Consider the following 25,755-nt stretch of genomic DNA (forward strand, 5'->3'; position numbering starts at 1 on the left):
AGACCATTCGACTCAGCACCCCGAAGACTACAACTGGTGAAATTTTTAATTTTTGCCTTAACTTCCCCTTTAACACAATATCAGTCGTTAATGACTGATGCACCGCTGTTCCAGTAGATCCCGTAGGTTACCGTTTGCTAGGTCGATGTATTGTGTGCTGACCCGGCACATGTGAGCATGATGCTAGTACTGACTACACACTGTTAGGACCTGTCTAGACATGCGATTGTCTGTACCGTAGCATTAATCTAGTACATGCATGGCATGCAATCCTGCCGGATCATATGACGGAACTGGTTTGCTGATTGGCTGTACGTCTGTTCGCTTTATCAGCTGTGCTTTTGTGATAGTACCAGTTTCACTTTGGAGAGAGGGAGTTTTTTGTCTCTTTGGAAAGCAGAGTTTTTTGGTCCTGGAGAGAGGACAATAGCAGAGTTGGTATGTCCGTGCCAAGGCACGATGATGTGTGCATACTATTAGTCTAGAGATTTTCGTTCAGTTACGAAGAACAGAAATAAATACAGTCTTCTTTGGAGTCCAGATTCCGTGACCGAACAACTGGTCCTTCGAGCCGGATCCGAGTCCGAGGCAGTAATCGGAGTCGATGGAAAAAAGAACGAGCGTCAGGTCGACGAAGGGTAAGCCTCCTTCGCGATATGGAGAGTGGGATAGTGTCTCCCAAGTTTCCAAGAAATCCAGTAAGGAAGCCGAACTGGAACTCGCGGCCAGGATACGCGAGAGAGAGTTGCAAGCTGCTGAGGAATTAGTCCAGCTGGAGGCTGAGGCGGTCGAAAAGAGATTGGAACTCAACAGAGAGTTGGTGACCAAGCGATTGGCTGCAGACAGAGCAGCGCAGGAGTTGGAGCTCTCAGAGAAAGGCTCCACCGCGAGCAGCCGCAGGAGTCGGAGAGATGAAAGTGCACGGAGACTGTCCCACGCAGGTGTTGGACAAGGGCTCACGACAGAAGCACTCGTGCGCCATCATCAACTCCTTGAGAAGCTCAAAATTACCAGCGCAGAGTCTGGGAGAGCAGGGCGCGCCTTCAGCGTGGTGGACGCAGTTGATATCCAGCCGACCAAGCCAAGACAAACACCAGCTGGTAGTCTGCCTCCATGCTTGAGTGCTGTGGATGTGGAACGAAGAAGTCCCCAGAGCTGGCTACCAAGTAAGACCAGAACGGTGGAAGTGGAAGCTGGTCGAAGTGACGGACTGCCATCCACAGTGACACATGCACAGTCCATTGTCATTGATGGTCCAGTGAGCAGCGACAGCGCTAGCGGCAGTCAAGTACATGCAGGTATGTCTGGTGATAGTGCAGTGCAGAGTAACAGTTTTGCCCCAGTAGCTGTGGCTAATACTAGTAACAACGCACAACACAGACCAGGAGAGACGGTCACTGTGCAGTCCAGCTTTGCACCATTCACCACAACTAGTCTGAAGCCACAACTGCCCCAAGGCCCACAGTATCAGACACCAGCTAACCAGAAGTATCACCCTGCTGTGACATCTCAAGTGCAGCCAAGTAGCTACACAGTCCAGCAGAAAGTGCCTAGCCAGCTTGGACAGGCCAGAGTAGTGAGTGCAAGAGGTCAATCAGCCAGACCGCAGCCAGCAGCCAGAATCCTGCAACTACTTTCTACTCACCGTATGTACAGCAGCAAAGTGCACCAGCAGCTGCACAGAGTCAGTTGGCTACGCAGTATAGTCAGCCAGATGGACAACGTCCATATACGTCACCAGCTGCTTACCCTCATGCCGGGACATACAGATCCCATTTGAAGCCGTTGAAGCTACCGCAGTTTGACGGAGCGCCAGTGAACTATGTCCCTTGGAGACAGAAATTCATGAGTTTGGTGGGAACAGACCCCCACACAACTGAGCACTACAAGATGGCGAGACTGAGAGAGTCACTCGCCGGAGGGAGTGCCGAGGAACTCGTCCAGGACATTATGGACGGAACAGGCGCCTTTCAAGCAGCATTGGTGGAAATAGAAGCCTGGTATGGCGGTGAGGAGCGACAACTTGAGCGTCACGAGAAAGATATCCTGACGTGGCCCAAGATTGACAACGCTAAAGCCACCGACAAGCTAAAGAAGTTTGCTCTAAAGCTGCGGAGTACCCTGGTCAACATGAAGTCGTGTGGCATTGCTCCCGGCCGTGAACTGTACCTAGCAGCAACCCAGAAAATACCACCGACCCTCCTGCTGAGGTATTTTGAGCTGCACGAGGACCGGAACTGCGATGTTTGCAACTTTGCAGACTGGCTACTGAATCTGGTTCATATGCTGAGGAAGGTAGAGGAGAGGCAGGCAGAGACCCACAAGACACCCACATCAACGGCAGTGCTGCAGAAGTCACAGAGCCGACACGATCATCGACCACATAGAACGTTGGCAACTACAGCAGGAAATGAGACGCCAAAGGCCAGATGCAAGAAGTGCGGAGAGGGCCACGGCTTAGCTGACTGCCGGGCATTTGCCACCTTGTCAACAGCAGACAGGTGGAAATTCGTTAAGCCGTTGAATGTGTGTACCTGCTGCCTGCGCGTTGCTGGCCATCGTTCTGCTGAGTGCAGGAGCAACCCATGTGCTAAGTGCGGTGGAAAACACCATGACATGCTCCACATTGTGAGACAACAGCAGAGCTACAGCAGGAAGACGGACAAAGAGCCAGCCAGCATGAATCAAAGCAATCGACTGGACAGTCCACAGCGAGGCGGTGGATTACGTGAGAAGCCACAGCGTCCATCCGACACAGCAGCGACGGCCACAGCAACCACCTGCACCGCTAACACCGGGGTCCATGTTGCATTCATGACTGTGCCAGTCAAGCTGCAACACCAAGACCGGACATATGATGCAGTGGCACTGATTGACTCGGCATCATCGACCAGCTATATCAGGGCTGACGTTGCTGAGAGCTTGGGTGTCAGCGGGCCAGATGAGCAGCTCACCACCTCAGTCTTAGGCGGAACGACAGTAACAGGCCGCCGGCAGAGAGTCAACCTGACCATCCACAGTCATGATGGTGACTACAGCACGGCGTTCCAAGCATGGACCCAGCCCGACATCACAGCTCCGCTACCGGCCGTTGACTGGCATCAGATGAGCCAACAATTCCCCCACCTCCAGCAACTACCGCTACCACAGGTCGATTCGCGGCAGGTAGACATCCTGATTGGTATCGATGTCATTGACGTACACCGAGTGCTGGAGGAGGCCACTGGGCGCGCGGGAGAGCCCATTGCACGCCGTCTACCACTCGGCTGGGTTTGCTTTGGGCCGGTGGACATGCCGACGGGTGCCACATCCGAGTGCACGCTGCACACATCTGCAGTATGTGAGCCATTGCTCGATACACTGGTCGCTAAGTTCTGGGAGGATGACCAGGTGGGCATGCAACCACAATCTGACAAGACGATGGCTGAGATAGAAGCAGAGCACCTCGTGGCTGACAGGATGAAAATCGCTGATGGTCATGTCACGACAGGCATCCCTTGGATTCGGCCAGACCACCAGCCACAGCTGCCGCCAAACCGAGCCATGGCAGAGAAGCGGCTGATCAGCCTCGAGCGATCTCTTCTCAAGAAGCCGGACATCCAAGCAGAGTACGACAGAGTCTTCCAATCATACATCGACAAGGGATATGTGGTCCGCTGTGAGGATAGTGCCGCCAGAGACGGTGACCAATGGCTGCTACCGCACTTTCCTGTCGTGCGCCACGACAAGGCGACCACGAAAGTGAGGGTTGTCTTCGATGCAGCGGCTCGTCAGCGGGGTGTGTCTCTCAATGATGAGATGTACACTGGTCCGAAACTGCAACATGACCTGATTCACGTCCTACTCAGGTTCTGCCGTGAACCGGTTGCGATCGTAGGAGACATTGCAGAGATGTTCCTGCAGGTCCAGCTACAACAGCAAGATCGGCGGTACGTACGCTTCCTGTGGCGCAAGTCGACAGACAAGCAACCATCCATTTACGAGTTTACTCGACTCGTGTTCGGACTGAAGGCATCACCGTTCATCGCCTGCCGAGCTCTGAAGGAGGTAGCCGCACAGCATGGGGAACAGTACGACTCAGCAGCCCGAGCAGCGGTCGAGGAATCGTTCTACGTTGACGATTTCCTGAACTCACAACCATCAGTACCAGCCGGCATCTCAGTACGGCAGGGGGTGCAAGACCTGCTCCACATGGGCTCGTTTCACCTGCGGAAATGGCGCAGTAACAGCCGTGACGTGCTCCGTTCTATCCCGGAGGCCGACCGAGCAGCCGACGCACTGGTGAGCATCGATGATTGCAGCGACGCCGCATCAGCTGCAGTCGTGAAGACGCTTGGTGTCGTGTGGGACGCATTGTCTGACACGTTCAGCTATCGCTACAACACACCGGACGACCAGCGGCTGACGAAACGAAGCGTCCTATCCAAGATGGCCAGCATCTATGACCCAAGAGGGCATATTTCGCCGTTTACGATAAGGGCTCGACTGCTGTTCCAGGAGGCATGCATTCTCGGCTGTTCCTGGGACGACCGTCTCCCATCAGAGCTGGAGACCAAGTGGCAGAGGTGGTTTGCAGAACTACCAGATCTAGCTGGGATCAAAGTGCCACGATGCTTCAAAAGCATGGAGCGCCAGGCTGACACCGCGAAGCTCACAGTACATACCTTCACCGATGCCTCGGCGCACGCCACTTCAGCTGTCAGTTATGTCCGCGCGGCGTATCCGGATGGTTTTGTGAAGGTCAGCCTTGCATTCGCCAAGGCGCGGGCAACCCCAATCAAGAAAGTCACCATCCCTAAGTTGGAGTTGCGAGGTGCAGTACTTGGCCTGCGCACCAGCAAAGTTGTCAGCCAAGCCCTCGCTATTCCTGTTGCTGAACATGTGTTCTGGACCGATTCCCTCAACGTCGTGTACTGGGTGAGGAGCCATGCCAAGAACTTCACTTCAGATGTCGCCTGCCGGGTCGGTGAGATTCAAGCCGACACCAAAGCTAGCCAATGGAGACACGTACCAGGAGTCCTCAACCCAGCCGACTTCCCATCTCGAGGTATGAAAGTGCTGGACCTCGTTGGACGTCACACATGGTGGAGTGGTCCGGACTTCCTGACCAGACCGGAGGCAGAGTGGCCGCTTGTGGAGCTTGCTACCCCTCCGCAACTACCTGGTGAGCTGAAGAAGAAGCCATGTATGACATTCGCCAGCCAGGTGACGCCATCTCGACTAGATCCTGCCACATATTCGACGTGGGAGCGTCTTACCAGGGTGACTGCCTGGTGCTTACGGTTCGTACAAAATGCCCGACGGCAGACTGCGACAGTCACGAGGGGGGAAACCCACGTCGATACCGCCAACACCAGTGCCCCACTAGTCTATGTCCGTTTAGCAAGCGGTCATAAGCCAAGATCAGTAGTGACAGTACCGGTGCTGACGGCAGCAGAAGTAGCAGGAGCCGAACGACATTGGTTTGCACAAGCTCAGCTGTCAGCGTACCCAGCCACGCTTAAGCGCTTACGGGCAGGTGAGGAATTACCACCATCTGACCCTCTCTACCGGCTCAACGCGGTCCTGGATGCGACGTCACACCCTGCTCTCATGGTCGTCAACGGACGACTGAAGCATGCTGTCAACCTACCTGTTGGTGTTCGCCAGCCAGTGATCCTACCACAGCGTCACCGAGTCACTACGCTACTCATCCAGCGCGAAGACGACCTCTGTTGCCATGGTGTCGGAACCCAGCACCTGCTGTCCAACCTACGACAGAGATTCTGGATTGTACATGGTACATCAGCGATCAAAAGTGTACGTGCACAATGCGTTACATGCAGCCGACTGATGAGTAAGGCTGCGGAGCAGATCATGGGACCGCTACCCAACCATCGCACGTGTGGTTCTCTCAAACCATTTACCAGATGTGGAGTAGATTACGCAGGACCGTTCTACACAAAGCAAGGGCGTGGTCGAGCGCAGCAGAAGCGGTACATGTGCGTTTTCACCTGTTTGGAGACCAGAGCATGCCACTTGGAGATGGCCTTCTTTTTGGACACAGAAGAATTCCTGATGGCATTCTCCAGATTCATCAAGCGTCGCGGCACTCCGTCCATCATGGTGTCGGACAACGGCACGAACTTTACAGGTGCCGAGCGAGAGCTCCGAGAGGCGAGCGAAGCCATTGATCGCACGCAAGTCAGCAGGAAATTCGCTCATGAAGGAATAGAGTGGCGGTTTAATCCTCCGCGGGCACCCCACTTCGGAGGAGTATTCGAAATTGTTGTGAAAGCTGCTAAGCGTGCCATCACCACAGTACTCGCTAATGCTTCGCTTACCGACGAGGAGTTGCTGACCGCACTGATTGAAGCAGAGCATCTCATCAACACTCGTCCGCTGACTACAGTCTCAGATGATGCTCAGGATGATCAGCCCCTCACTCCCCAGCATTTCCTTGTGGGACGTATGGATGCGCCTCTGGCCAAGGAAGTGACGGTGCTTGGTGAGCATCAGCATCAGCGGAAGAGATGGGCGGCAGTACAGCGATTAGTAGACGACGTGTGGCAGCGATGGAAAAGAGAGTTTCTACAATCCTTGAACCTCCGGAAGTGCTGGCGCCAGGCCAAGAAGAGCTTGAAGGTGGGTGACGTGGTGATGTGGATGAGTCCCGGCACTCCGCGCGGAGAGTGGCCATTGGGTCGCATTATGGAGACCTTCCCAGGAAAGGACAACAAGGTGCGCGTCGTGGACGTCAAGATTGGAGGCAAGATCCTGCAACGTGCCATCCATCATCTCGTTCCTTTGCCAGTTGGAAATGAGTAACAGTGATGGACATGATTATGTAGTTGTGTCACACTAGGATTGTTTTGTTTTTTAGTGTGGTTTTCTCCTCGTGTGAGAGGGGGATATGTTCCAGTAGATCCCGTAGGTTACCGTTTGCTAGGTCGATGTATTGTGTGCTGACCCGGCACATGTGAGCATGATGCTAGTACTGACTACACACTGTTAGGACCTGTCTAGACATGCGATTGTCTGTACCGTAGCATTAATCTAGTACATGCATGGCATGCAATACCTGCCGGATCATATGACGGAACTGGTTTGCTGATTGGCTGTACGTCTGTTCGCTTTATCAGCTGTGCTTTTGTGATAGTACCAGTTTCACTTTGGAGAGAGGGAGTTTTTTGTCTCTTTGGAAAGCAGAGTTTTTTGGTCCTGGAGAGAGGACAATAGCAGAGTTGGTATGTCCGTGCCAAGGCACGATGATGTGTGCATACTATTAGTCTAGAGATTTTCGTTCAGTTACGAAGAACAGAAATAAATACAGTCTTCTTTGGAGTCCAGATTCCGTGACCGAACAACCGCTAAGGGTTAATTAAAGGGGAAGTTAAGGCAAAAATTAAAATTTCACCAGTTGTAGTCTTCGGGGTGCTGAGTCGAATGGTCTTGGTCCGAGAAAGCTGAGACGCTCCTTTCCTACTTGAATCCCAATCGAACTCGCGCACTTCCACCGAAACTGGGTGACTGCGCCCTACGAGATGGAGATTTGTATGCAAAATGTCACTAAAAGCGCCATTTCGTTCTTATAAAAGCACGGATGACCGCGATTGGCCCATATGTTGTAGTCTTTTGGACGCTGAGTCGACTGGTTTTGGTCCGAAAAGGCTGGATGCAGCGTTCCTCCTTTATTCCCAATCGAACATGGTTGAAGAAGCCCTTAGCGGTGCATCAGTCATTAACGACTGATATTGTGTACGTACCGTAAAACTGTCGTAACTCCATCGATTTTTGTCCTGTTGCAAATATCGAAATATGTAGATCAAAGAGGAAGCTCCAAGCTTTCCAATGGTGTAATCGCTTTTGCGATAGGAGAAACGATGATAAAGATATGGCGCTCGAAAGTTTGATCGCGGCACTAAATTGTTCAAACGTCTCAAAATCATTTTTTTGCCTCGTGCTTCGGGAATTTCCCGTGGATCACGTGGTGTGCAGCCAGCTGATGACGTGTGGGTGTAATGACGTCGAAACTACTGATTGAGATGCAAAAAAATCCAGAGCTGTGCAAGAAACGACAGCGAAATGGCATTGGGATGAAATTTAGAAGTATTTCTTTCAACACGAGGCCCGACCTATGGCGATTCCCTGCGCTCTGGAGCAGGCTTTGTGGCACCCACGGAGTTGAGCGTGGCCTCATTCTCTTGGCAGCGGAAAGAGCGTTTCAAAGAGCCCTAGACTGTCAGAATCAAGCAAACAGAACGTAAGTTATGATGGAAATGGTGGAGTGAACTGCAATTGCGCATTTTCACGCGTTCAGTGGCACCTCAAACTCAAAGGGAAGGGACCGTCACTAAATTTTTGCTGACTACCCGCCAAAAAAATCTTTTCGTTTCACGTGTCAGACACGTCCGCGATCGCGAGCGCGTACGATCCGACTCGCTACCTTTCACGTCATGTCATGTCAAGCAATCTGTTCACGCCACATGGCTGGATAGCGCGTAGATATATTTTCTACATGCAAACATGATTGAAGACTTGCAAAATTAATTTTTACAAATCCAGGCGCTAGTCGCTAGGCCTAGGCAGTAATCATGGTAATGCCTAATGGCAGCTGACTTTATTTTCAGAGAAACACTACTCATTGTAGCAAAAAGTAACAATGAATAGCGATATCATCTAGGAAGGATCGCTACCCTAACGCGAAGGAAAAGGCCTTGCGCGGCTGCTCTACGAAGTGTTGAAGAAAGACTCAAAGTTAGTTGGTGGACGAACAACTCGCTGGTGCCGGAAAACTTGGCCCCCAACGATGGTGTTTGGTGAATCATCAAGCATAATGTCTTGTAGCAGTGTTCACCGAGGAAGGAGAACGCTCTAGCCGCTGCTTTTGTCCGTTTCATCCACGTTGGGCGTTGGCTGCACCGCGCCTATTGTGTTTTAGTATTCCATGGACACACATTAGCATTCTGAGCGATTGTGGAGCCACAATTTACTTCACACAGCGTTGTATTGTCCACGAGCGCAAACTTCATTATCAGCAGTAACTGTTACTCTTCATCCTACGTGTAGATTTGGAGTATACACGGCCTTGTCACGACAGCGACAGCTCTACAGAGTGTTCAAGTGAGAAACATTAATTTCAATTGTTGGTGAACGAATAAATATCTGGTTCCGAAAAACGCGGCCTGCACCGATGGTGTTTGGTGGATCATCAAACAGGGTGACCAGCAGTGTTCACCGAGGAAGGAGAATGCACTCACCACCACTGTCGTTCGATTCATCCAAGTGGGCGTTAGCTGCGCCGCGCCTATTGTGTTTTTGTAATCCATGGACGCACACTAGCGTTCTCAGCGATTGTGGAGCCACAACTTATCTTTACGCAGCGTTGCACTGTCGCACTGTCCAAGAGCACAAACGTCAGCAGTGACCCATCATCATACATGTAGATTTGGAGTATACACACCATGCGCCAATGGGCCTTGGCACAACAGCGGCAGCTCTACGGAATGTTCAAGTGAGAAACATTTGTTTCGACTGTTGGTGGACGAACAAATCGTCAGTGCCGAAAAACTTGGCCTGCGCCGATGGTGTTTGAAACATCAAGGGCTCCGGAAGCAGCTGCTGAGCCAGATCAGCCAGTCTTGCCAACTCTCAGTTGACGGACTCCGTGCTGCACCTAGCAGCAATGGCACCAGCCGGAAATATTTTTCCGCCGATACCCGTTGTTACGTTTTCTTACTCTTAGTACTCCCTTGTGCCATTGTTCCAGCAGATGCTGCAGGTGTCGCTGACCTGCACAGAGTACTTGTAGATTTATGCAGTGCGTGTCTACAGCTGTATTTGAATGTGTGCGTAGTGCACAGTTTGTAGTTGTCCCCTAGGCCCTGTGCCTGTGATACGTGATTTGTAGTGCGTGTTAGCTTACACGTGGGAATGCTACGCACTTTCATGTGACCTGTTTTACTTCCTTCTCACTGTACTTCCTTTTATGCATGTATCGCTGGCATATGCGACACGGGCCGGCCGGGCCGGAGTGTGTATTGGTTTTGGAAGCATGTGCCTTTTGTCCTGTGAGTTGTTCGCATGCACATGTTGCTGGCCGCGTGGTAATGTTTTGGTTCTTGTTGTGTTGGACCTGAGTTCTACAAGGACAAGTAGTTTGTAGCTGTTGTGATTTTCCTATGTTCCATGGGTCTGAATAATTGTGTTCTCCGGAGTGGAGTAAAACTGAACTGTGATTCGATTGTGTGCGGAAACCCGGTGTTGACGAAAGTGTGTTGACCTGGGCGCTGAGGAAAAGTAACATAAACTGGCACCTCCGACGGGATCCTTTTGCCTTTCCGTGGTTGCTGAGAGTCGTCGCCATGAGTGAGGAGCGGCGTATCAGCCACCGTGTGGCAGATCGACGAAAGGAAAGGAACCCAGGCGATATGGATTTTCTGGAAGTGAGCGCTCGAGTACTCGTGCCAGTCCTGGTTGCACTGAACTCGTAGAATTGGAGAGAGCTCGAGTGGCCAGAAAAAGGGCAGAGGCCGAAGTGCGAGTGGCAGAAGAGATTGCTGCCCTGCAGGAACAAGTTCTGCAGAGTAAGTTAGCTGTCCTGCAGAAACGGCAAGCCTTGGAGCAAGCTCGTTCCGAAGAAGAATCTGCGCACGAGTCGGCGGCAGGAGCTAGCCCGTCGCCTCGTAGAGAAATTGCTTCGGACGGGGACGTGGTCTTCCAACGAAGTCGCGACGGCGCAAGTGCGACTCTGCGATCTTGTATGCCACCACGAGCGGAGTCGGACAGTGCAGTTACCGGTAGTAGGTTTACGACTGATCCTCCGTTACCACTCGCGCGCACCAGTGTTGAAAATGTGAATACACTGGTAGCAGGAACAGCAGCTGCTCAGCTATCGCAGAATGTCCCGGACGTCGTTGACGGTGTGTCTGAAGCAGGGAGTAGTAAAATACAGGGAGGTGACACGAGCATGTACGGCCAGTTTGACGATTGCCTCAGCACCGTTTTCACCCGGCGGGTGAGATTGGGGTACTATGGGTACCGAAGTGTGTAGACACGCGCGCGGATCAGGATTCTCTCGATCAGGGAGTAGTAAAATACCTACCGCCAAAGAGACTCCTACTGCAGCCCGTAGAAACTCAGCGCTGAGAATTTCCAACAATTGTCTGCCTTCACAAAGTTTGGTAGTCGACCAAACTACCACTATGTCAGGATAGAAGTCCAGCAAGAGTGGTATCACTTTGCGAGATATCCCTGCGTGCCGTAGATTTTTCCTGTGTCGATACAAGCTGTTTACGACGACGTAGCCCGCATTTCAATCCTTGACAAACTTGGGAACATTTCATTCCGAAAAGTGAACTCCCGAATCTCTAGCATACCATAATATGAAATGCTCATCATCACAAAGAAGGTAGAGAAGTACTGGTTGATCACAACTGAGGAGAAATTAGGGGCGATCGTGTGGTGTCCTAGAGATTTTTTCGACTTCAAAAATCTGTGCACTCGCTTTTCATCTCCAATCGTACACGTATTGTTCTCAAGGAAATCACCTTCCTTCTATTGCTCCATGCCGTCGATCGGGACGATTTTCGGAAGGGTGGTACCTTTCCATATGACGATGACACAGATGTATCACAAGAGCAAAACAAATGCTGTTCCATGAGATGGATAGACCTTTTCACGGAATTAGTTCTTCGACAAATACTCAAATTGATTCAGCAGATCATCTTTTTTTGCGAAAGAAAAAAAAACAAGCGCGAGGCACCCATCAAAAATCACGATTAGTGGCGTGTCACCTCCCTGTATTTTACTACTCCCTGGTCTGAAGAGTCAGACCACTATGTGTCATCCAGTAGCGCCTCAAGTAGTGACACTGCTGGTGACTCTACAACTACTGGAACTACAACTAACGCCGGCAGTAGTGGTGAAAGTGATAACAGCCACACTGATAGCAGTACTGTTAGTCACTATGGGCCTGCGTCCAGGCGTGTTGCTACACGTGCTCTGGCCAACGCAGGAGTTGCGTCCAGAGGCGGAGCTGCCTGCACTACCCAGCCAGTACATATGCAGCAGCAGCAGCCGCCGTCACAGCCGCCACGGCAGCAGCAGCTGCAGCAGCCGCCGTCACAGCAGCAGCTGCAGCAAGTCCATGTGCTTGGTAGCGCCGTGCGTCCAATGCTGCTGGAAGCAAGTGGACAGGCCCAGCCAAGCCCCGCTGCACCGAGAAGACTGATGACTCCGAAGAAGAAAAAATCGGAAAAACGACAGAAGAACAAGGACAAAGCGGAGCAAGCAGCTTCACTGTGCAGTGCCATGACTGAGACACTCTCACTCAACCCTGGAGCAGTGCCGTTCCAACCAGCGAAGCAAACACTGTTGCCTGGACGCCAGATGGCATCGCCTGGATTCATGCCATGGAACTCGCCTTATGCTGTTACCAGTCACCTGAAGGCGTTAGAGCTGCCCAAGTTTGATGGGAAGGTGAAAAGCTACCTGAAGTGGCGGCAGCGTTTCCTTCGGCTGATTGACGACAGTTACGCGATGTCGGAGAACCACAAGCTTGCGCATCTGAGGGAGGCCCTTGCTGATGGTTCTGCAGAGGAGCTGATTGCTGATGTCTTGGATGGACCTGGCGCATATAAAGCAATCATGGCCGAGTTGGAACGCTGGTACGGTGGCCAAGACCGAGAGCTGAACAACCAGGAAAGAGAGCTCATGGAGTGGCCAGTCTTGACCAATGAGCGTGACGTCAGCCAGCTGAAAAAGTTCGCCATTCGGCTCCGCAATACCCTGCTTAACATGGAAGCAGTCCAGGTGCAGCCAGGCAGAGAGTTATACCTGGCGCTAACCCGGAAGATTCCTCGACGGCTCCTGGCACGCTACTTCGATCGTTATGATGATTCCAGCTGTGACATACAGGCATTCTCGCAATTCCTAATAACACACGTCCAGAAGCAGATGCGTGTTGAGGAACGAATTGGCCTGGGAGACCGCCCACCAGTATCACTGCAGCCCAAGGAGCACCAACACAAGAGTAATCGGCCGTTGCCCAGCAGGCAATATGGAGTCAGGGAGCGCACGTTTATCTCCAGTCCTGGGACTCCACGATCAAGCGACTCGTCACAGCCTGGGCCGAAACGTAACTTGGTCGCTTCTAGCAGCCGCAGCAACTCCAGAAAAGAGCAAGCTGCCTCAGAGCAAAGACAGCATGCAGACAACAGCCATGCCTGTGGTAAGTGCGAGGGTGCACACCATATTGCAGATTGTGGCGAATTCAAGAGTCTGCCCGTGCAAAAGAGAAATGACACGATCCGGAACCTACGGCTATGCGTCAACTGCCTGGGAGATGGGCACTGGGCACGAGACTGCATGGCAGCGGTGTGCCGAGAGTGTCAAGGCAAGCATCATCATTTACTGCACCGTGAACGACAAGGCAGTTTTACACCATCACCACCAACGCGAAAAGAGGCTAGCCACCATGTGAACAGCGAATCCCAGCCAGCCAATGACGACGAGGCCGGCTTGACCTCATTCATGACGATACCGGTGAAGGTCGCTAATGGAACAGTGACTGCCACAGCCAACGTCCTTCTTGACTCTGGATCAACATGCAGCTTTGTAACAGAGAGGCTTGCACACCGACTACGGCTGCGAGGAGAGCGCAAGCCAGTGCATGTTGGTGTGCTAGGCGGTCAAGTTCTCTCAGGCGAGCGAGAGGTGGTGTCTCTGTCCCTTCATCAATATGACAGCCAGGAGATATCAGAAGTTGAGGCATATGTGCTGCCAAAGATCACAAGCGACGTGCACGTTGCTGATTGGAGCCGTCTGCGTCACCAGTGGCCACATCTAGCAGACATTGATTTCCCTGCTGCAAGCAATCAACGCGCCATCGACATCCTAATCGGGCTAAATTCAGCAGCACTGCACAGTGCACAGGAAGAACGGATTGGCAAGGCAGGTGAGCCCATTGCAAGGCGCACACCCTTGGGATGGGTCTGTTTCGGTTCAGCCATACAAGACAGCTCTGTCCAGCACACCCATCATGCCCTGGAACTAACACAGACAGGCCTCGACTCGCTTGTCCGTAACTTCTGGGACTTGGAAGCGGTCGGCATGCAACCGTCTGCTGAGAGCTACCTGTCACCTGACGAACGCCATGCTGAGGAAATGACTCGACAGCAGCTAGGGTACGCAGATGGTCGATTCGTTGTCGGTATTCCCTGGCAGAATGGAGCGCGTCCTCAGATCACGAGCAACCGAGTGCAGGCCGAGGATCGGCTGCGTTCGCTACTGAGGTCTCTAGAGAGAAGACCAACCGTTCAGATTCGCTATGCAAAGGTGCTGGAGGAGTACCTACAGAAGGCGTACATTCAGGAGCTGACATCTGATCAAGTCCAGCAATGTGGCCGTGAGCAATGGTTTCTGCCGCACTTCGCAGTAGTCCGCGAAGACAAGGCTACAACTAAGGTCCGTGTTGTGTTTGATGCTGCAGCTCGCTTCAACGGCACGTCCATCAATGAACACATGTACGCTGGGCCGCGACTGCAGAATGACCTCGTCACAGTACTGATCCGGTTTTGCATGCACCCCGTGGCACTGATTGCTGATGTGTCGGAGATGTTCCTTCAGGTATCACTACAGCCTGAGGATCGCAGATATCACCGATTTCTTTGGAAGACCGGGGATGGAGTCAAGGCCTACGAGTTCACCAGGTTGGCGTTTGGCATCCGTGCATCGCCATACCTAGCAGGCAGAGCTTTGCTGGAGACGGCCGAGCGTTTCGGAGCGAACTACGACCCAGCAGTCAGTGACACAGTTCGCAAGGCATTCTACGTCGACGACATGTTGAAGTCCTTGCCTGACGACCAGAAAGCAATGCGTCTTCGGTCTCAGCTGCAAGACCTCCTGAAGAAAGGCGGCTTCCATCTCCGGAAGTGGTTGAGCAACAGTGAAGCAGTGATGGAATCAATTCCACCGGAGCACCGCGCGCCGGCCACGTCTAAGTCCATAACGGCACAAGAGTCGTCTGGACAGCCCTCACAAAAGGCACTGGGCGTAACGTGGATGGTCAGCGAAGATTATTTCACGTTTCACTATCAGGAACCCACATCCGCTGCGTGCACGAAGCGCACCGTCCTCAGTCGCATGGCATCACTGTTTGACCCCAGAGGGCAACTAGCACCATTCACCATCAGGAGCAAGTTGTTGTTCCAGGAACTATGTCTTGCGGGGCTCGGCTGGGACGACCCACTGCCTGAAGAGACGGCGGTAGCTTGGCAAGAATGGTTTGCTGAGATGCCTAAGCTAACACAGCTACGCATTGATCGCTGTTTTCAAGATAGCACAACGTCGATGGGTCTGAGTGTGCACACGTTCACCGACGCATCAGAACGGGCCTACGCCGCTGCGTCATACGTCCGAGCAGAGCGACCAGATGGTACAGCGAAGGTTACCCTGGTGATGGCCAAGGCAAGACCAGCACCGATCAAGCGTCGATCCATTCCGATGCTAGAGCTGCAGGGAGCGGTCCTGGGTGTGCGTCTTGGGATGTACGTTAGCGAAGCTCTTGGTGTGAGAGCAGCCGACAGCCACTACTGGAGCGATTCCATGAATGTCCAGTATTGGATTCGATCACCCAGCCGAAAGTTCAAGCTGGAAGTCGGCAACCGGATATCGGAGATCCAACAGCAGTCTATGGCACGGAACTGGCGTCATGTTCCCGGAGTCAGAAATCCAGCTGATCTCCCCACCCGTGGGATGACAGTCACACAGCTGGCAGAGGAGAGCAGGTGGTGGCATGGACCAACGTTTCTGGCACAGCAACAGAGCGAATGGCCAGATCGCAGGATAGCTGTGCCGAAGGAGCTACCACAAATGCTCAAGACTCCTGAAATCACGATGACGGCAATGATGTCACCACCGTTGCGGCTAAGTCCAAACAACTATTCCTCGTGGAGCCGTCTTGTGCGGGTCACGGCTTGGTGCATGCGTGCCATACACAATCGCCGCAAGAGCCGACTGCCACAGCTAACGCTCAGCGACGCCCGTGTGAAGATTGCAATCAAGAACAGCAAGGAGGTTGCCGTGCCCGAGCTCTCACCAGCTGAGTTTGAAAGAGCGGAGCACTATTGGATCATGCGTGCGCAAGATGAGAGCTATGGTGAAGTGACGAGCACGCTGAGAAAAGGGAAGGAGTTGCCAAGCAGTGCCCCTCTTCTCAAGTTGCAACCGCGCATCGACGAACAGAGTGGATACCCCGTATTAAGAGTTAGTGGGAGACTGCGTACGGCTTACCACTTGGCATCTGAGTTTCGATCGCCAATTATTCTACCACCTCGACACCGAGTGACAGAGCTGATCATTCGGAGAGAGGATGAGCGATGCCGACACAGCATTGGCACGAATCACATCCTGTCCAATCTCGCCGATCACTACTGGCTTGTGAAAGGCAAGCAAATGGTGAAGTCACATCGGCACCACTGCGTGGGATGTCAGAAGGTGTGGCGCAAACCAGCCACTCCCAGGATGGGTCCTCTCCCAGATCTCCGCACGCAAGGACCACTTCTGGCATTCGCCCGCACCGCTGTGGACTTCGCCGGACCATTTCTAGTGAAGAGAGGTCGAGGACGTACACAAGAGAAGAGGTATGTGGCAGTGTTCACGTGTCTGCAATCTCGAGCGTGTCACTTGGAGCTGGTTACCTCTCTCGACACGACTGGCTTCAAGATGGCCCTGACGCGATTCTGCAAGCGTCGCGGCACACCCGAGATGTTGCTTACTGATAATGGAAGCAATTTTGTTGCGACAGAGCGAGAGCTGAGGGAGGCAGTCGCCCAGCTTGACCATGCCGACCTCACATCGGAGTATGCAGGCCAAGGGATTGAGTGGAAATTCAATCCGCCTCGTTCTCCTCATTTCGGCGGCGTGTTCGAACGGATCGTGCGCTCCATGAAGCAAGTTCTCCAGACTGTGCTGTACAAGGCTGATTTAACTGAAGAAGAGCTCCAGACAGTATTGGTGCAGGCCGAGGCTCTCATCAACTCGCGGCCATTGACAACGCTTTCGGAGGAAAGTGAAGACCTGGAGCCGCTAACGCCTTTGCATTTCTTGGTTGGCCATTCGAGAGTTGCAACAGCGTTGGAAGCAACCCCGGAGGGGGGTCTGCATCGTCGCTGGCAGTTGCTTCAGGATCTGATGAAGCGCATTTGGAAGAGGTGGCTCCGCGAGATTGTTGCTCGAGCCAATTTGGAGACGAAGTGGCACCGTGATAGTGCATCGGTTACAGTCGGCAAAATCCTGATGATGCTGGACGAATCGCTCCCAAGGACTCAGTGGCCGCTTGGTCGAGTGGTCGCTACGTATCCTGGAAAGGACGGGAAGGTGCGCGTAGTGGACGTGAAGGTCAAAGGGAAGGTGTACAAGCGCAGCGTCCACCGCTTGGTGCCCCTAGATGTGGAACCGTCAGCAGTCAAGGTGACTCTCCCAGCCTCTGCCGAAGTCCGGCTAAGTGATCTCAATGAGTGACATTAACTGGCATGCTCGCCGTTGTTAATGCCGTGTATCAAGTTACGGTTTTGCCCAATAGCGTATAGGCAGTAGATTCGCTCAGTTTTCCCACGTTCGCTCATGAGGGAGGGAATGTTACGTTTTCTTACTCTTAGTACTCCCTTGTGCCATTGTTCCAGCAGATGCTGCAGGTGTCGCTGACCTGCACAGTTTGTACGAGTACTTGTAGATTTATGCAGTGCGTGTCTACAGCTGTATTTGAATGTGTGCATAGTGCACAGTTTGTAGTTGTCCCCTAGGCCCTGTGCCTGTGATACGTGATTTGTAGTGCGTGTTAGCTTACACGTGGGAATGCTACGCACTTTCATGTGACCTGTTTTACTTCCTTCTCACTGTACTTCCTTTTATGCATGTATCGCTGGCATATGCGACACGGGCCGGCCGGGCCGGAGTGTGTATTGGTTTTGGAAGCATGTGCCTTTTGTCCTGTGAGTTGTTCGCATGCACATGTTGCTGGCCGCGTGGTAATGTTTTGGTTCTTGTTGTGTTGGACCTGAGTTCTACAAGGACAAGTAGTTTGTAGCTGTTGTGATTTTCCTATGTTCCATGGGTCTGAATAATTGTGTTCTCCGGAGTGGAGTAAAACTGAACTGTGATTCGATTGTGTGCGGAAACCCGGTGTTGACGAAAGTGTGTTGACCTGGGCGCTGAGGAAAAGTAACACCCGTTACTTCCACTTCTGTCAAGTGCATGCCTGCAATCCATTGCCAGGTGATGACTTTTTACTGTGTGTTATTTTGCTGCCGAGTTGTTCAGAACTTTTTAGCCCAGATCTGTCCATATCTACACTTGTCGGCCATCCGCAAACTTCATGTGGAAGTTGGCGTTACCTACCCGCCGGGCCCAATGACTCTCCTCGCAAGGCTCCTGTCGGGCATCGATAGGTCATCATCGACACAGCGTCATTGCCTGCTGATAACCACTCAACTTCTCAGGGAGATTAGCCGGCATATTGCCTTTCCACGTTTGTGGCACCCTCATAACAAGGCCATGCTAAGGGCAAACTGACTGCTTGATTTACATTACCGCAGTCAGTCCAGCACAATACAATGTACACCAATCGTATTTCACGATTACTCGCGTGTCATAATTGGGGATATGGGCTGCTCCAGCTGCTCCGCCCAATATCCCTGATATGCCAACTAGACGAAAAGTGTGTTCTGAGCCTATATCGCGGATAACAGACTCATAGTAAAGCAAATAATAAAAGTTTTAAAAATCAGGATTCACGTGACACTCGGCTTAAAGCCGAGTTTTCCACATCCGCAGGAACGCTACCCCCCTCTAGAATCATAGTATAGCGGACTCTGCAATGAACAGATTATGAAACTCCCTGCAGATTTAGTTATCTCTGGTGACTGGTCTGGGGCACCGTGGAAGCTGTGACTGGTTGCCAAGTTTAGTTTTGTGACTGCTTCCAAGCATAACTGCTCACAGAGCCCTGATTGATCACAGAGTCATACTGTTGCGAATATTAAAATCAAGTGCGAAGTCCAGCAGCCACGGGGCGCTGGCCTTGCAGCTGTGAGTATGCATACGGTACAAATTCACATGACTTTATTGCATGCTGCACACTGCTGGTCCATTGTTGTAGTGTGTGCTGCAGTACCTATTCCGTGATGGAACACCTACTCTTGAAAGACTGAATGTTTCAGCTATTAGGCTTTTACTTCATCACTCTCATGCTGCTCATATACTCGTACATACGCCAGAAGACCCTAAGTTAGTTCTAAGATATTATGGACCATGCGACCATGTGGTACTTTCACTCTACAGCCAAGTCAACCCACTTCGTCAACACACAGGGTTTTCCTCAGACACAAGCGAATGGTTTACTCCACTCTGGAGAAGAACACAGTTTGCTCTCTCAAACACCAACAGCAGATAACTACGGAACATATGAAGTGTAACAACTGCTAGAATATTGAACTGTCGTCCACACAAAACAAATAAAGACAACTGAAAACCAAAACACATGCAACTGCCAACATGCATGTAACAGCGACTGCAAGCCAGAACTACAGACTCCACGCAGGGAGGAACAGGGGAAACAGAGGTAACGCTTCCGACTTCGAGAGCTTCAAATAGCAGCGGACAAAACAATACCCATGCGTGTCGCCTTGCGCTACCGCAAACGGACACCTGTGGATGCATAGTACAGCACAGACTCAGTGCATGTACGGCGTAATAAATGGAGTACATGTAAACCGACAACGGTCACCTTGCACCCTATGCAGTAAGTTACAGAGGCGGTGCCAACAAAAGAGTAGGGTACGTGTATAGTGCACACTCCAATGGCACAGCAGAAAATGTTCTCACCACTAGCCATTGCTAGTTGTTTGTCATCTTGACTTTTGTGATAGTCTTCTGTGGTATTATGACTGGTTGATGAGGCAGATAGTGCACTCTGGCACCCACAGGTGTAGAAGGGCTCACTTGTTCGGCGGATGCCTTACCGTAGCTGCTGCTGGATCACGTTGTCGCATTTGACCTTGAGTTCCGGCTCGACTTCTAGGCGCTTGGATAGAGACTGGAAACGATCGAGTTGAGTGACAGTTGAGATGAATTGCCTAATGGCTAGGTCGTTGTTAGTAAGATTGGCTGAATCCTGGATGCCAATGCAGTCTAAGTCCCACAGATCTTGGATGGTGCAGGAGTCGGAAGTCGCATCAGGTAGAGAAACGATAGCTGGCATGGCTGCTCATCGGCGTAGCTGAGTGCTTGGAGTGACATGTTCGGCCAGTCGCCACAAAACCGACTGTGGTAGGCAGAAACTGTACGGTCCTGATGGAAGTCCTCTGGTGCTCCCCGTCATAAACTCCCAGAGGAAATCTGCACCGATCAAGACAACTGACTATCTTACGGTCGATGGCGATACTGGTTGATGCTGCACTAGCTGCTGTTGTGCTAGATGCTGGTACCTCGTCAGCCACAGGCTGATCAGCTACTATGTTGGTACTGCTGTCAGATTTCTGTTGAGATTCAGGGCAGATCGTGACATGATGGTGACCCATGCGAGAACACACATTACACTTGCGGGTGGCCTTGCACTGAGTTGACCAGTGCCTTGTGCGCAAACACGCAAAGCAACGCTTCTGTTCAATCAGTTATTCTTTCCGCTGTGCTACTGTTGTGTATTTCGTGCAGCTCTTGTCCAGGTGAGATCCACCGCAGAATGCACATCCTCTCATACTGCTGGCATTCCAGTTACCATCAGACCGCCTCCTTCTTGTGAACTTGCATGCGCCTGTCACCAGTGCACCTGCAGAATAGTGAGTGACATCTTCTGCTGTAGTACCGCCTGTGTTTGTGCGGCGCAGAAAGGCGTCTTGCATGATAACATAACGTTTCAGTGCCGTTCTGAAGTCGTTCGGTTTCCATTGTATCCCAGCATCTGAAAAGCCTCGCGATTCTTCGTCGTCAGGTTGCGATTCGTCCAGTTGAATCCGCGTTCGTCATAATCCGTAATCTGGTCACAGCGTCAGGTGACGATCTGGTGACATCGGACGGATATAATACACAAGACACAATTGTGATATTTCTACGTTGTGTTTACTTCAGATACATAATCTAAATATACGGGGGTTTGTCAACTGACAACCACTCTACTTAGCTGCTATTCACTCTTTAGATGAAAATTCTTTTATTAATAAATTATGCGGTTGTCAGTTGACAACCCCCCTTTTATTTACAGTGCAGTTGCGTGATGTCCACCACTTTCTGTACATAATCTAAGAGTCCTAAAACAGCCACTGACTTCCAACTACCAAGGGAAAGCAAGCCCTAGCGCAGGAGAACCGTGCGCGCGCGGGGGTACGTGACATATAATATCGTAGTAGAGCTGGCAGACAGGGCATGATCACGGGGGTTCAGGCCCTGCCTGTAAGCGCGCTGATTGGCTCAAACCCTGGCAACAATCACGTGGCACGTCTGAAATTACAAGTAGTTGCGATTTATGCTAAAGTTCAAACTGACGGAACGCATGCAGCGCTACACCGTGAACCATGTGGAAACAAAAAGAAGTAGAGGAGACACGGGATAGCAGACATGAACTCAGGGTCAAACTGATAAGTGTGTAACGTGAATGCATGCAGTATACGGAGACAAAACAAAGTCGCAGAACTCAGTACGTAACAAGACAGTACTACACACTAAACTCGAACATGTGAATGTCACGACACCATATGAATTAGCTCTTACACGCCACTTATGTAACAGTCAGTAAGAGTACACATGCGTACTTACGTTGACTCCATTTTATCTGACTTGTCCAACACCATTGTTGTGAGCCTTCGACACTTGGGAATACACAGGACAGATAAGATAGCGGCGAGAGCATCTCCTCGCTCTGTGAACACAGCTCAGACGCCATGCTTCATGATTGTGTGTCCATGGAATACAAGGACACAATAGACTTAGTGCAGCTAACGAAATGGATGAACGGACGACGGCCTGAGTGTTCTCCTTCCTCGATGAACACTGGCAGCCACCATATACCATGCTTGACGTTTCAAGCACCATCGACGCAGGCCACGTTTTTCGGCACCGACGATTGGTTCGTCCACCAACAGTCGAAACAAATGTTTCTCACTTGAATATTCCGTAGAGCTGCCGCTGTTGTGCCAAGGCCCATTGGCGCATGGTGTGTATACTCCAAATCTACATGTATGATGATTGGTCACTGCTGACGTTTGTGCTCTTGGACAGTGTACCGCTGCTTGAAGAGAAGTTGTGGCTCCACAATCACTGAGAACGCTAGTGTGCGTCCATGGATTACTAAAACACAATAGGCGCGGCGCTGCTAAAGCCCACTTGGATGAATCGGACGACAGTGGTGGCGACTGCATTCTCCGTCCTCATCATCGGTGCAGGCCGCGTTTTTCGGAACCAGCGATTTGTTCGTCCACCCACAATGGAAATTAATGTTTCTCACTTGAACACTCTGTAGAGCTGTCGCTGTCGTGACAAGGCCGTGTATACTCCAAATCTACATGTAGGATGAAGAGTAACAGTTAATACTGCTGATAATGAAGTTTGCGCTCGTGGACAATACACCGCTGTGTGAAGTAAATTGTGGCTCCACAATCGCTCAGAATGCTAATGTGTGTCCATGGAGTACCAAAACACAATAGGCGCGGTGCAGCTAACGCCCAACGTGGATGAAACGGACAACAGCAGCGGCTAGAGCGTTCTCCTTCCTCGGTGAACACTGCTACAAGACACTATGCTTTATGATTCACCAAACACCATCGTTGGGGGCCAATTCAGTAGTTTTCCGGCACCAGCGAGTTGTTCGTCCAGCACCTAACTTTGAGTCTTTCTTCAACACTTCGTAGAGCAGCCGCGCAAGGCCTTTCCTTCACGTTAGGGTAGCGATCCTTCCTAGATGCTATCGCCATTCATTGTTACGTTTTACTACAATGACACTCCAGTAGTGTTTCTCCGAAAATAAAGTCAGCTGCCATTACTAACAGTGTAGACCCAGGTGCTCGAAGTCCGTACACTTTTACAGTGTGTGTTTGCCGAGCTGAAACTCACACTAGCAATGATCACTTGCCAGAATCCTGCTCGTGGATGGAAGGTATCTTGTCCAAGTTTGTTCTGAGGCCAGGCTCGATTGAACCAGGCCATCTTTCGATCCAATCTGTTTCTCTGAAGTTCGCTGATTTTTCATATCAAATTTTGGTGTCGCAGAGGGTACTCTAAGTCCGTACTGATCAGAGGTGACTCGAAATACACACATATTTCTGCTAATTGCTAACTTGCAATCCCTCGGTTACGACGAAAGCACCGAAGGGATATGTTTGGCATGTGCTTCCACCAGTATTTCTTGCAAAAGCGTAGTTTGTTGCCGAAATGCAAGCTGTTTTTAGTCGGCTCAGAGAAGAAGCAGCTGCGCTGTGAAACCCGCGGGAAAACAGTGGTGGAGATGCCAGGAGTGTCAACCTTTCTGCAAGGATTGGTGGTTCTCTGTAAATTCTTCTCCTCTGGCCATTGTCAGCTCTAAGCTGGCTCTTGATGATTGAGTGAAGGTCTGTTTGACCCTGTGTCCGTTCGAAATCGGTCTTGGCAAAGTTGATTTTTGCATGAAATGTAACCCAATTTGTATTTCGTATGGACACTCGAAAACCCACTCGCGTGGTATGGGACTTCTGCTTATCGTAGATCCCTGAAAATTGCTACGCGAGGAGAACATACCACACTGTCCCCTCCATAAAATATTTGAGTCGAATACAATAACAGAACATGAAATTATGGGCGTACGAACTTAGGATACCATGTACGGACTTCGAGCACCTGGGTCTACTGAGTAAAGAGTCAGTACTCTCACAGTCACCATGGTCACAACACTCAGTAGCAGCTAGCTCGGGCTGCTGCATGCAGTGCATGCTGGGCCTAGCGCCTGGACTTGAAAAAATTATTATTTTGCAAGCCTTCAATCATGTTTGCTTGTAGTTCACGGCTGTTCATATGATCACGTCAGCGGACATCTAAGATGGCGTCGGCTTTGAGCATGAGTCATTTGAAAATTCTGCTCGAGATACGCATTTTTCCTAAACTTATCGTAGCAAACGACGATATCTTCGGCTTCCTCCGAGCCTGTTGACCAGTAACTCGCGATTTTCCAGAAGAGAAAGGAAAGACGAATCGTTTGATACCTCGCTCGACGACGAGCGTCGTTTTGGTCCCGATCGTCGAAGAGAATTGGGCCATTTTTTGTTCGTCGTAACTATTGTTGTATGTTATTGTGTAGCCGTATTTCCTGCTCCCAGAGAAGCGTTGCTGGAGTTTTCCCGTGCTTTCAGGAAGTTTTCCTGGTTGGCCCAAGGCTTCGGCCATCCGACAAACATAAATTCGTGAGCGGAAGCTGGTACATTTTTTTGGAAGCTGGTGGAGATGTTCTTGCACTTTGTGTGATTTTTAGGGCTCGATGGATGGTCTTGCATCTGTATGCTGGATCGGTGGCCAGAAATTCGCTGATTAGCCTTCCAGTACTACGTACTTTGCATCTGAGCATGAAAAATGGCCTCAAGGGCATGGGAGTTGATATTTCGGAGGACTTACTTGAACAACATCATGCTACTGCGATCATGATAATTGTGCACAATTGTGTCACATGACAGTCGCACTACTAAGCAGTGATAGCTGTGCCTTGTGTTGAATTGAGTACAAACATTATACATCATGACTAGAAACTACCACGCGATCAAAGGTATGCACAGCACGAGTACGCAGCAGCCGCCGTCCTGGAAGACGCTCGCACCGTGATTTGGTGGTAGCGGCATAGCACAGTAGAATGCATGCAGCATACTCCTGTGTTGAGCCACAACTGACAAACGTTACGTGCCTACAACAAGTCATCTACAACAATGTACATGCCATCAATTATATATTCACAGCGTAACGGCACAACTTCCGAAGGCAGATGTCACAATTGGAAGAGAACATATTTACCAGGCAGACAAACTGGGTGTAACTCCAGTCAGACTGCACCGGCATAAGTCACAGCAAAAGCACACTCATACTATAGTCATAGTCTTGGCTACACACAACACACACACGATCGCATACGTGCGCGCGCACACGCACCCACCCAGACGCACACACAACATGAATACCGATGTGCGGCACTGAAAAATTTACACTGCAATAAGAACAGGAAAATGAGCACATACGTCAGTGGTGTATGACTACCACTCAATAATGGAAAAAAGACACTAGATTTAAAGTTCAGCTGAGGACGGTGTTATGTCCTGGGTCAGACTCTTCGTGGAAACAACCATGCACGGAGATAACAATAACTATGGACTGTCGGGATTAAGTGGAGTGCAGCCATGCTTACACACTGCCACTGTCCAAAGAGGATGATGGATCCATCGCCTGCTGACGTGTCAGATGAGGGCAAACAGTCACACACCTTGCGGACACTCAAGGCTGATCGTCGCTCACAACGATGTGTAGTAGCGTTGTTATCCGGTCCCGAATTCTGCTGGTCGAGATCAGCCATACCGTTGTGCCAGTTTTGCATCTTGACCTGGGGATCCATCCCTGGATCTACGCTGCATCAATGCTGGCAGAGGTCGGCCAGCTCGATAAGCACAACGCCAGCCGCATCCAATGGCAACAGCAACGAGCAGTACACAGCATTGGTCACACTACATGCCAAGCTGCAGCAATGCATAGCCGACGCGGAAGCAGCCTAGCAGAAAG

The 25,755-nt window shown here is 51.1% G+C and overlaps 1 protein-coding gene and 1 long non-coding RNA gene across 2 annotated transcripts in view; one reads left to right on the top strand and one right to left on the bottom strand.

The window, feature by feature from the left end:
• The window catches only part of LOC135818478 (alpha-methylacyl-CoA racemase-like), a 124,434-nt gene that overhangs the window by 16,645 nt on the left and 82,034 nt on the right, over positions 1-25,755 (top strand). The gene's annotated exons all lie outside the window — the stretch shown is intronic.
• Positions 19,373-22,970, bottom strand: LOC135816747 (uncharacterized). The gene is made up of 2 exons (XR_010553486.1): positions 21,790-22,970; positions 19,373-21,037 (listed from the first exon to the last, which is right to left on the bottom strand). It is a non-coding gene; the product is annotated as an uncharacterized LOC135816747 (long non-coding RNA).

This window comes from Sycon ciliatum, chromosome 5, assembly GCF_964019385.1.
Source record: "Sycon ciliatum chromosome 5, ocSycCili1.1, whole genome shotgun sequence".
In the NCBI taxonomy this organism is placed as follows: domain Eukaryota; kingdom Metazoa; phylum Porifera; class Calcarea; order Leucosolenida; family Sycettidae; genus Sycon; species Sycon ciliatum.